Source organism: Staurois parvus, unplaced genomic scaffold (assembly GCF_062004578.1).
Source record: "Staurois parvus isolate SC_StPar_1 unplaced genomic scaffold, SC_StPar_1.0 ptg000233l, whole genome shotgun sequence".
Classification (NCBI taxonomy): Eukaryota; Metazoa; Chordata; class Amphibia; order Anura; family Ranidae; genus Staurois; species Staurois parvus.
The window spans coordinates 2,891,743-2,905,081 of NW_028318029.1; the positions used below are offsets into that span (position 1 = coordinate 2,891,743).

At 39.8% G+C, this 13,339-nt stretch overlaps 1 protein-coding gene across 3 annotated transcripts in view; it reads right to left on the reverse strand.

Moving 5' to 3' along the window:
- UBAC2 (UBA domain containing 2) overlaps positions 1-13,339 on the reverse strand; it is a 199,886-nt gene that overhangs the window by 134,379 nt on the left and 52,168 nt on the right. The gene's annotated exons all lie outside the window — the stretch shown is intronic.

A 13,339-nucleotide genomic window follows, 5' to 3' on the forward strand; every position in this document is an offset into this window, starting at 1 on the left:
CAGAAAAAAAATGCTAAACAATCCTAAATGCACCTAAACATGTACAAAAATGCTTTGTATATATTTTTTTTTGCCAAGGGAATTGTCATTTTTTTTTAAGCCTAGTGTGCATGAAGCCTTACAATGTAAAAGTATACTGGTAGGCTCATTGGTGTCTGACCAAAACAATACCTAGAAATCTGTGTGTCTCAGTTTTGTAGTATGAATGTTGCAGTATGACACGGTTTTTATTAGGGGGCAGAGATGAATTCTAGGTTCACATCTATGTGGGTGCATGACTGTGTGTAAATCGCATGTCTTCCTGCACCCACAACTACAAGCAGTTTCAGTGCAGCTGCAGTTTTAGAAAAGGTATAGCAACCTTTTTTCTGCATTTCATTCAAATGAATTTGCTGCTGTGCAGGACTGCATGAGTGCGAACCTAGCCTAAGTAAAGTTCTGTGTATTATGCTGGTAGCACATAAGCATGGGAAGTATTATTATACAGGATTTAAATAGCGCCAACAGGGTGGAGGTAGAGAAAGTAGAGAGTTAAAAGTAGAGAAGAGACGAGGAGGACTGGATGACAAGCTATCGATAAGAGTGACACAGTAGGCTTGTTTGGCAGCATGGAGGGAGGAATTGTATGTTAAGAAAGCAGATTTATATACGGTGAAAGCTTGCTGAGATTTGGTTTTACGTCACAAATCGCTCCAGTGCACGACTATGTCACTTAAGATTTCTGGTGTCGTCAGTCTGCCAAGGTTGTAATGGTCAGGGCCTGATGCTTTGTGTTGTTAGAGGAGCAAGTGAGTTTTAATATGGATGAAAGTGAACTGTTGTAGACAGCAGTGGCCAGGTCAGGCCAGGACAGGGGAGAGATTCTGTCATAGAGGCAGTCAGTTGCAGAGTGGAAAAGAGAAGGGTTAAAGTTGTGAAGATTTCTGCGGGTAATTGTTTGGTGCTTGGAGGGATAGCTGTCTGAAGATGGACACTGTGAAGGTGATGAAATTGTCACCAAAGATCCATTATCTCCTGAGATCAAAGACTCAGATCAAACGGGCGTTAGTAACAAGCAGAATGTTGTGTGTTCATCCGCTGGTGATCAGAGGTTGTGCAGCTCTATCATGAAGCTGGGGAAGCTTGATAAAACTGTAGAAGAAGATGAAAGAAAGAGCGCACAAACCTTGCGCATTTCCTCAATAAATAGTGACTAATTTTATTATTAAGGAAATATACTCACAAAGTGATGGTATAACAGGCATAAGTAACCATAGTCCAAACAGGGTTACAGGTAAATCCAAAGGGGGGGAGGGGATGAAAATTTTCATGTGTATTGCTATGCTCATCTACAGTATCACCACCTGTTTTACCATCATGATTCATGTAAATAGTTTGAGGGGAATTTGTATATGTATTTGTTTGTTTTGTTTGATCAGCTCTGATGAAGGGAGCACCCTCCGAAACGCATTAGCCTTCATCCCCCCCCTTTTGGATTTACCTGTAACCCTGTTTGGACTATGGTTACTTATGCCTGTTATACCATCACTTTGTGAGTATATTTCCTTAATAATAAAATTAGTCACCATTTATTGAGGTAATGCACAAGGTTTGTGCGCTCTTTCTTTCATCTTCTTCTATGGTGATGAAATTGTGATCAGAGAGAGGAAAGGGGGTGTTTGTGAGGTTGTAGAGAGTGCAACGATAAGAGAAAACAAGGTCTAATGTATTCCCATCAGAGTGAGTGGAGGACTGTGTCCATTGTGTTAAGGCAAAAGATGAGGTTAGGTTGAAAAGTCTGGAAGTAAACAAACTTGCCCAAAAGACCCCCACTCCTCTGAAAATGATCAGCCAAGTAAGTCTGCTAATGTTATGTGTCCTTAAGCCAGGGGAAGCCTTGTATCGTAAGTCTGTACAAGTAAGGATGTTGCTAAAGTTCTTCAGAGATCTGGTTACTTTATTTTTAAAGACTATTTCCTCATATACATTTGCATATACATTATGCACGCAAGGGAATTTTAGAACGTCAAAATTCCCCAACAAAGTTTCACTTCAACAAGACCACTAATGTTCTTGCAATGTGTGGATTCAAATGCATTAGGGTCTGTGTAAACAGGTTTTTGTTTGTGTCTAATTATTTTCCCATACAAGTTTAAATGGGAATGGAGAGAAGGTTAAACACTGGTAAGAAGGTGGTCACCTACAGGTAAGGTTAAGGAATTCTGAATGATATTACCCACTTGCCCACCTGAGGACTTACTACCCTTCCTGACCAGGCCAGTTTTTGCGTTATATTAACTGACAATTGCACGGTCATGCAACGCTGCACCCAAATGAAATTTAGGTTCTTTTTTCCCCACAAATTGAGCTTTCTTTAGGTGGTATTTGATCAACTGTGCATTTTTTATTTTTTGCGCTATAAAAAACAATAGATCGAAATTGAGAAAAACAATATTTTTAACTTTTTGCTATTAAACATATCCAGTAAACAAATTAAAAAAAAAAAAAAAAAAAATCAAACTTCGTCATAAATTTAGGTTAAAATGTATTCTGCTACATGTCTTTGCTTAAAAAAATCCCAATATGTGTAAATTAATTGGTTTACGTGAAAGTTATAGCGTTTACAAATGGCGGTATATTTAATCTGATTTTTTTAACTAGTAATGGTGGCGATCAGCGACTTATAGCGGGACTGAAGCAGACATTCTGACAGAGGGAGGAACTGACTTGGTGTCACTGATACACCAATACAGTGATCAGTGCTTAAAAAAAAAAAAAAAAAAAAAAAAAAAAAAAGCACTGACACTGTACTAATGGAACTGGGCAGGAAGGGGTTAACATGAGGGGCAATCAAAGGGTTAACTGTGTGCAGGGAGTGTTTTACTAGGGGGCGGTGTCTGTGTGCTTCACTGTAAGCACACTGCTTTGGATGGCTGTGCTGTACAGTGTGCCCGAGCTGACAGTAAACAAAAAAACAGTTCTCCTCCCCATCAGAGATCCCTGGTAATCACCGGCGAGTAATCACTAGCCAGCAGGACCCGGCGATTCACAGCCCAGCTCGTGTGCCCCATATATATATATATATATATATATATATATACACACACACACACACACAGTATATATATATATATATATATATATATATATATATATATATATATATACACACACACACACACACACACACACACACATATACACAGTCAGGTCCATAAGCTGACAGTCTGCAGTTAAAGCACATCGTGTTCGTTTAATTTCAAATCCATTGTGGTGGTGTATAGAGCCAAAAATGTTAGAATTGTGTCGATGTCCCAATATTTATGGACCGGACTGTATGTATGTATGTATGTATCAGCAAACACAAATGCTCCTGCGCTTGGGGATGGACTCGATGCTACAACCACATTAAGAATGTCCTGGAACATGCACACCTTGCTGCCCTCAAATGGACCGGGGGAATCCAAATATACTGAATGGGGAAAGAACAAAAAGAGGGCGCACAGGCCTAGTGCATTACCATAAAAAATGTTTAATAAAAAATAATAAAGTAGGTGTTGTACTCACAAACGACAATATAGTCAAGGCACATCATAAAAGAACAGCTGGATCAACACCGCGCTGAGTAACAGTCCGCAATAGGGAGTTTAGACATCCAAAAGGCTGACGCGTTTCGAGGACTTGCCTCTTCCTCAGAGCCTCTGAGGAAGAGGCAAGTCCTCGAAACGCGCCAGACTTTTGGATGTCTAAACTCCCTATTGCGGACTGTTACTCAGCGCGGTGTTGATCCAGCTGTTCTTTTATGATGTGCCTTGACTATATTGTCGTTTGTGAGTACAACACCTACTTTATTATTTTTTATTAAACATTTTTTATGGTAATGCACTATGTATGTATGTATGTATGTATGTATATATATATATATATACACACACACATACATATATACACACACATATATACATACACATATATACACACACACACACACACTGCTACATATACACACACACACGATTTTGCGCACCAGTGCCACACAGTAGCAGTATTTCTGCTATAGGGCGATCGGGAAGCGGTTAAAAGCATCTCAAACTGTTGTCAAACAGTCTGCATTTGCAGCCCGAAGCCCTTTGACACTGGTCCTTAAAGTCTAACTGCACTGCATCTGAGCACCACAAACCAAAAATTCTATAACTCATTGTTACTATTCAAAGAAAATTCACCCGTCCATCCATGTCTCCATGCTTTATTTTGTTGAGAAATCATTTTGAAAAATACCCCCTGGCATTTCTGGCAGTGGCCAGCTTGAGTAAGGGCAGATGGTTCATGTAGCATTTACTTCCTGGAATCCATCTGCCCTTAGCCCAGGCATTGGCTGAGCTGAGAATCCTCCCCTCCTGAAGACTGCTGGGATGTACAGTGTCTTTAAAAAGTATTCATACCCCTTGAAATTTGTCATGTTACAACCAAAAATTTAAATGTATTTTATTGAGATTTCATGTGATAGACCAACACAAAGTGGCACATAATTGTGAAGTGGAAGGAAAATGATAAATGGTTTTCAACATTTTTTACAAATAAATATCTGAAAAGATTCTCAAATGGATTTAGGTCTGGACTTTGGACATTCTAACTTTGATCTAAACCATTCCATTGTAGCTCTGGCTGTATGTTTAGGGTCGTTCTGCTGGAAGGTGAACCTCCGCCCCAGTCTCACATCTTTTGCAGACTCTAACAGGTTTTCTTCTAATATTGCCCTGTATTTGGCTCTATCCATCTTCCCATCAATTCTGACCAGCTTCCCTGTCCTTGGTGAAGAAAAGCATCCTCACAACATGATGCTGCCACCACGTTTCACAGTGGGGATGGTGTGTTCAGGGTGATGTGCAGTGTTAGTTTTCTGCCACAAAAAGTGTTTTGCTTTTAGGCCAAAAAGTTCAATTTTGGACTCATCTGACCAGAGCAACATGTTTGCTTCTCTCAAAATGCAAATGGGACATCTTATGGCTTTCTTTTAACAATGGCTTTCTTCTTTCCACTCTTCCATAAAGGCCAGATTTGAGGCATGGACAGATTCTCACATCTGAGCTGTGGATCTCTGCAGCTCCTCCAGAATTACCCTGGGCCTCTTGGCCGCTTCTCTGATTAATGCTCTCCTTACCCAGCCTGTCAATTTAGGTAGACAGCCATGTCTTGGTAGGTCTGCAGTAGTGCCATACTCTCGATTTTTAGATAATGGATTGAACAGTGCTCCAGGAGATGTTCAAAGCTGGGATATTTTTTTAAAACCTAACCCTGCTTTAAACTTCTCCACAACGTTATCCCTGACCTGTCAGGGTACTCCTTGACCTTCATGATTCTGCTTAAATAATACACAGGTGGACTCTATTTACTAATTAGGTGACCTCTGAAGGCAATTCGTTTCACTAGATTTTAGTTAGGGGTATCTAATTAAAGGGGGCTGAATACAGATGCAAGCCACACTTTTCAGATATTTGTAAAAAATTTGAAAACCATTTATCATTTTCCTTCCACTTCACAATTATGTGCCACTTTGTATTGGTCTAGAATGCAAGTGTACAATTCAAACGCACACGTTCCTGTGTTAAAAATGGCTGTGTGTATAAGTAGGTGTTGCAGCGACCGTCAGCTGGAACCGAACAGAATCAGCAAGGGAGAATGTCACCAGCACACCGAGGATCACCAATATGGGTCATTAGGCTTCATCTGGGGTCCTGCGAGACACAGAAACATTGCCTTGCTGTAACTATGTGATCGTTCATTAAAACTTTTGGACCCATATTGATGACCATCAGTGTTGCTGGTCTCCCTTACTTTTTGTTGGTCTATAACATAAAATCCCCAAAAAATACATTTACATTTTTGGTTGTAACATGAAAAAAATTTCAAGGGATCTGAATACTTTTTCTAGGCACTGTATGCCATCATTTGCCTAGGCATGGAAACCAGGAAGCAAACGAAGAAATGTAAAAAAAAAGTTTAAAACAAGTACTTTACTAATGCTAGCAGCATACGGATTAAAAATAGTCGATGTTGATTGAGAGAGTAAAGTTCCACTTTAAGCTGGCCATACAGGGAGCAAATATCAAATGAAATAAATGACATTCAAGTTATGGTTGGCCCTGTCGGCATTTATCCACCTGACATCCTTTGGTCTGAAAATTGAAGCAGCAGGGTGGAAAATTGTACACCGAACAGTGGCTGCATCCATTCAGATGCAGCCAAAGTACAAAGTATTCTGACAGTAGTGGGTGATTGCTTTCTGAATAAAATAGCCTGCAGGGAAGATTCCACCATTCAACAACATGGATGGGGGAATCATGAGATTTCTCTTGTCTAGCACGCGGGGCTAAATAAGGGAAATCTTCCAATGAATGGCTAAGCTTTAGTTGCACAGTCTCTAGGTACAGAGTTCTTCTGAACACTAATAACATGTGTTGATGAAGACTACAACTAATACCAACACAACTACTACCATCTACTGATAAAAAAATGGCATATTCCATCTTCTAAATCTATTTGTTTTACTTACAACTAGGCAGAAGTTGCTGTATGTACCACTTTTATTGTACATTTAATAAACGTTTATATGAAAAAGAAGACAAAAATTAAGCAGCAGTTGATTAATGATCATATCATACATTCTGATAGTTGTCTCTTTACATCTTTCAAATGCCACATAAATTTTGCTGAGCACTGGGTATTAGACATCTTTGGCAAGAAGCATTTATCCACACTCTTTGCTGTTAAGCGTGCACATAAATGATCTAGGAGGGTTGTCCTATCTGATTATTAAACTATAGAGACAAAGAGGGTATCCTTTGCCAGGCTAGAATGATGAAAGACTCATTACAATGCTTCAAAAATTGTGTTTTCCTGACCTCTCACCTAAAGCACATAAGCGTAGAGCAAGTTTCCAGGAGATTAAAAAGAGAATGCAACAATTAACAATTAACAAGTTAACATATTCCAGGAGCTATCCTGCCTGGCTTAGACTAGTACATGAAGAGCAGGCCCATTTTTTTGACTCACTGAAGGCCGCTTGATCGGCATTATAAGGGATAAGGATTATGCTTGGTCAAGGTGTCCTTTCCTTTCCATTTGGTTTTTCTTTTTTTTGCTTGATGATCTTGGTTGCATGTTGTTGGCATGAGTAAGCTAAAAATTTGATAATTATAATACCAACTAGAGAATATGTTGTTAGTATTCCAATTATCCTGTCTAGCCAGAATATATTCCAGCAGTTGGCTAATTTTTGGAACCCCCTAATTTTCTCTCTCTCCTGTGAGATGTTCACAATCCCTTCCCCCATTTTGTTTGTCCCCCCCTTTCCTTCTTTTTTTCCTCAGAGAAGCGCATGTGTGTGTGCAGTACATACAGGTAAGAGTACTATTTAGGGTTATTATTACATTTAGCTCCTATCCATAACATAAGTTTTGTTTCTTTTTTTTGGAAACATGTCTAATCATATACTTGAACCACTTTCGTGGACCGTTCAGGGTATGAATGATACTCTTAAAAGACAATCTGTGTTTGACCAAGTATACTCCTTCTGCCCTTCTGTGATTTGCCTGCAGAACTCACGCCACCAAGGAAAATATTTTCTCAAACCCTGAGGTATTCAAACTGCCCACCATTCTACATATTCTTCATAGTCACAAGGACTTTCTATTTTGATTTGTCAGGGAGTAGCATTCTCCTGTAGGCAGGTCTTGGCTGATGGGGGGGGGGGGATAGGTTTATCTACATTGTACTTTATGGGATTTTGAAACGGTACTTGCTGCAGTGTATATCTTACCTCCATATAGTTCTGGAGTGTTGCAACATTTTGTTTTTTTCAGATGTTTTACCTATACCTGTGGTTATAATGGGAAATTTTAACAATGTTTTGATCCCAGTAAAGACAGCTTTCTCCGTTCCTAAGTGCTTCTAGGTGATAAACTATCTTATTTAAGGCAATTATGTAGAGAAATGGGACTACGGGATGTTTGAAGGAAAACACACCCATAAGAGCTGTGGTATACATGTTATTCCAGAACCCACAATACATTGCCTAGACTAGACATGGTCTTGTCATCAGTGCAGCTTGTGACAGCATTTTTGGATACTTCTATTGAGCCCAGAGGGATCTCTGTTTACTCGCTTGTAGTTACCATAATGGCACTGGGCCGTATATGTTCAAGGTTTTTGCGGCGTTTGAATCCTCTTTGGCTGGACTTTTTCCTGCCAATGGGTGGTGTAAAGCTCCTAGGATGGATGGACTCCCTTATAGAAATCTACAAGAAATATAAAGTGGCATTACTACCGAATCTACTGCTTACTTTGATTAAGGCGTGTAATGCGGGGAAGTTCCCGACGTCCAAGTATGAGGCAGCTATAGTGGTCATTCCTAAGGACAAAGATATCCTTTGCCGAGTCATACAAGCCAATATTGTTATTACTTTCTAATGTCAAAATCGTAGCAAAAGGTACTTGAAAATATACTCAAAACTATTTCTCATGTTATATATCCTGATGAGCCAGGTTATATGTCCAACATGTCTGCTGCAGTAAACAATTGCATGCTTATTTAAACACGAAAGCACTGTGGAGTAATATATTTAATAGAGCTTTTTTTTGCATTAGATGCCATTAAGGCATTCAACAGGGTGGAATGGGTCTATTTGTGGGCTGTTTTGGAAAGAATTCAGGCTGGAATTAAGTTTAGTAAATGGGTGAAATTACTTTATGCTGCTTCAAGAGTCTGTGTTAGAGTTAATGGTTTTCAGTCTCCTTTCTTTAATCTACATAGAGGCACTAGACAGTGATGTCCGTTGTCCCCTTTTCTTTTCACCAATGCTACAGAGCCATTGTCCTGTCATCTCTGTCATTCCTCTCATATCTCAGGATTGGTGAGGGTCATCGGAGGAAAAGATAACTGTATGCAGATGACGTACTTTTATTTATTTCAAATGCTCATACTTCTCTTACAGCGGTGATTCAACAGATCAATGCCTTTAAAAGGTTTTCAGGGCTCGCTATAAATTGGGACAAATCAATGCTGCTTCCCATAGGTCCATTTACCTGAACCTCTACCTCCTTCATTAGCGCAACTTAAAAGTAGTTTATTTGGTTAAATATTTGGGGGTTAATATGTCTAACTCTCCTAGAGTCTATATTTTAGATAATATTCTCCCTTTACTTTCCAAATTTCAAAAACAAACAAATGTTAAGTGTGGTACAAAATACCTCTTTCCGTTTGGGGCAGAACTTATTTTTGTAAAATGATTTGGTGGCTGCAGTTTCACTAATTTCTTCATAATTCCCCTATATGGATACTCCCAAAGATTTTTGCAAGGATTAATACTATTTTTAGGGACCTGATCTGTAGAAGGAAGTCACCAAGGATAAAACTAGAATTTTTACAATATCCTACTGTTGTAGGAGGTTTAGCGGTCCCTAGTTCATGGATTTATTTCTTAGCTGCCCAGCTACAACATCTAGCAGGGTAGAACTCTGAGATGTCCCTTAAATCCTCTTATAATTTATGCGTCAATGCTACTAACCTCTATTTTTTTAGATGCCAGTTCAAAGGGCTTTTCAGGTATAATCTCCCATTCTTTTCCTAATGTGTAAAATATGGACTGTGACTAAAAAACTGATGGAGATTTCCCTTTTACTGAATATACTCTTATTTGGGATATTCCCCTTTTCCCAGAAATCTGTAAGCTTCCTGTATTTCAGAGATGGAAAAAAACAGGAATGCGTACCCTAAAACATCTCTACAATAGTGGTACCTTAAAATATTTTCAACAATTAACAGCAAAATTTAAGATTAGTTCTAAGCGGTTTTACTGTATATCTCCAACTTAGGCTTGCCATTCAAGCTCACTTGATTTGGAAACAGTTTTGTTTTTTCTTCCATGCCTCTTCTTAATAATATACACTGCTCAAAAAAAATTTAAAGAATACTTTGAAAACACATCAGATCTCAATGGGGAAAAAGAGGATATGGACTGGGTAATGTGTTAGGAACGTAAGGATGCACAATCGTTTGATGGAAATGAAAATTATCAACCTACATAGGCCTGAATTTAAAGACACCCTGAAAACCAAAGTGAAAATATGATGCACCAGGCTAGTCCATTTTGCTGAAATTTCATTGCAGCATCTCAAAATGGTATTCAGTAGTTTGTATGGCCCCAACGTGCTTGTATGCATGCCTGACAATGTCGGGGCATGCTCCTAATGAGACGACGAATGGTGTCCTGGGGTATTTCCTCACAGATCTGGACCAGGGCATCACTGAGATGGCTTGCTGATTTGAGACCATTATTTATAGCTCGCAGATTGACTGTACTCAGTTGGAGCTCTACTCGGCCCCCTTCTCTTTCTGAATGGATAACAGTGCTTAATAAAATGTATTCTCTAAGAAAAACATACCTATTATTCTAGGAATTCTATGAGGAAGTTTGAAGCAATATTGTCTAAAAGGATGGGTATACTGCAACCTGATCAAACAAATGGTGCAGCGCTATATCATAATCTTACACAACTATGGGATAATGACCTTCTAGAACATATATATAGAAATTAACATGCTCAGATATGGTAATATACACAGTAGTACAGTGCCTACGAATGTGTTAGATCTGACAGGATCCTGAGGAAGTCACGAGGGCGTGACCTAATGCGTAGATGAGGCGTGGTGACGCACTTCCGGTGAGCGCCATCTTAGTACACCACAAGTGCATGCAGTACACCCATGGTTAGCAGTGTAAGAAGCCTGACTGTTTTCTACCCAAATGTGAGTTTACACCTTGGCGTTTTAATTTGATTTGCTAATAAATACGGCACTATGGAGGATCTTTGTTTTATCATTCTATGTATATATATTCTATAAGTATGAATATACCTTTGGTAACCTGTGTATGGAGGAGTAATTGGAAGTGAAGGAGAGATCATTAAGGGGCTGCGGAACCAGACCTACCTGGAGATTGTGTACAGGATCCGAGGAGATCCAAAAAGCGTGTTAACCTTTGTGGGTCGCAGCAGGAAGGTAAGCGGGCATGCCTGCCATTTAGGATTTGAACTCACCGCTTGCACCAGCACTGGAGCACCCGTACAAGGAAAGGTTATTGCTATATTCTCGCCATTAGCATGCATGATGGTTGAATATGAACATTGAAGTTTACACTTGTTTTAACAGTAGATGTGGGTTAATACGCTGAGCACTTGTTGATTTTATTATACAGTGGGGCAAAAAAGTATTTAGTCAGCCACCAATTGTGCAAGTTCTCCCACTTACAAAGATGAGAGAGGCCTGTAATTGGCATCATGGGTAGACCTCAACTATGAGAGACAAAATGAGAAAAAAAATCCAGACAATCACATTGGCTGATTTGGAAAGAATTTATTTGTAAATTATGGTGGAAAATAAGTGTTTGGTCAATATCAAAAGTTCATCTCAATACTTTGTTATATATCCTTTGTTGGCAATGACAGAGGTCAAACGTTTCCTGTAAGTCTTCACAAGGTTGGCACACACTGTTGCTGGTATGCCCATTCCTCCATGCAGATCTCCTCTAGAGCAGTGATGTTTTGAAGCTGTCGCTGGGCAACACGGACTTTCAACTCCCTCCAAAGGTTTTCTATGGGGTTGAGATCTGGAGACTGGCTAGGCCACTCCAGGACCTTGAAATGCTTCTTACGAAGCCACTCCTTCGTTGCCCAGGCGGTATGTTTGGGATCATTGTCATGTTGGAAGACCCAGCCACGTTTCATCTTTAATGCCCTTGCTGATGGAAGGAGGTTTGCACTCAAAATCTCACGATACATGGCCCCATTCATTCTGTCCTGTACATGGATCAGTCGTCCTGGTCCCTTTGTGGAGAAACAGCCCCAAAGCATGATGTTGCCACCCCCATGCTTCACAGTAGGTATGGTGTTCTTTGGATGCAACTCAGCATTCTCTCTCCTCCAAACACAACGAGTTGTGTTTCTACCAAATAGTTCTATTTTGGTTTCATCTGACCATATGACATTCTGCCAGTCCTCTTCTGGATCATCCAAATGCTTTCTAGCAAACTTCAGACAGGCCCGGACATGTACTGACTTAAGCAGGGGGACACGTCTGGCACTGCAGGATCTGAGTCCCTGGCAACGTAGTGTGTTACTGATGATAGCCTTTGTTACGTTGGTCCCAGCTCTCTACAGGTCATTCACTAGGTCCCCCCCATGTGGTCCTGGGATTTTTGCTCACCGTTCTTGTGATCATTTTGACCCCACGGGTGAGATCTTGCGTGGAGCCCCAGATCGAGGGAGATTATCAGTGGTCTTGTATGTCTTCCATTTTCTAATTATTGCTCCCACAGTTGATTTGTTCACACCAAGCTGCTTGCCTATTGCAGATTCAGTCTTCCCAGCCTGGTGCAGATCTACAATTTTGTTTCTGGTGTCCTTCGACAGCTCTTTAGTCTTCACCATAGTGGAGTTTGGAGTGTGACTGTTTGAGGTTGTGGACAGGTGTCTTTTATACTGATAACAAGTTCAAACAGGTGCCATTGATACAGGTAATGAGTGCAGGACAGAGGTGCCTCTTAAAAAAGAAGGTACAGGTCTGTAAGAGCCAGAAATCTTGCTTGTTTGTAGGTGACCAAATACTTATTTTCCACCAAATTTGCAAATAAATTCTTTCCAAATTAGCCAATGCGATTGTCTGGATTTTTTTTTCTCGTTTTGTCTCTCATAGTTGAGGTCTACCTATGATGCCAATTACAGACCTCTCTCATCTTTTTAAGTGGGAGAACTTGCACAATTGGTGGCTGACTAAATACTTTTTTGCCCCACTGTATATCCCTACACAGGGACCCACTTGTTTTGTATATTACACTTTGGATTGGTCCCATTGGGGGGCAAGTATTATCACGCATTTAGGTCCTGTATTGGACCATTTGTTTTTGCACTATTTATCACCTGATAGATCCTGTAAGATCTAACATATTCGTAGGTACTGTACTACTGTGTATATTACCATATTTGAGCATGTTAATTTCTATATATATGTTCTAGAAGGTCATTATCCCATAGTTGTGTAAGATTATGATACAGCGCTGCACCATTTGTTTGATCATATTGTATTGTCCATATATAGGTATAGGATTAGGTGGTAGCTGCTAGAATATAGATTTATTCATTTCTAGCAGCGCAGGAGGATTTTTATAATATACTGCAACCTGATTTTTAATTGTGTTTATATGTTGATTGCGATTCTCTTTTGGGCTACCAAGCCATACCACCCTCCCCCTGGGTTTGTTTTTGGGGGGGGGTCCCTTTTTTTCTTTTTGGATTGTTTGCTCCG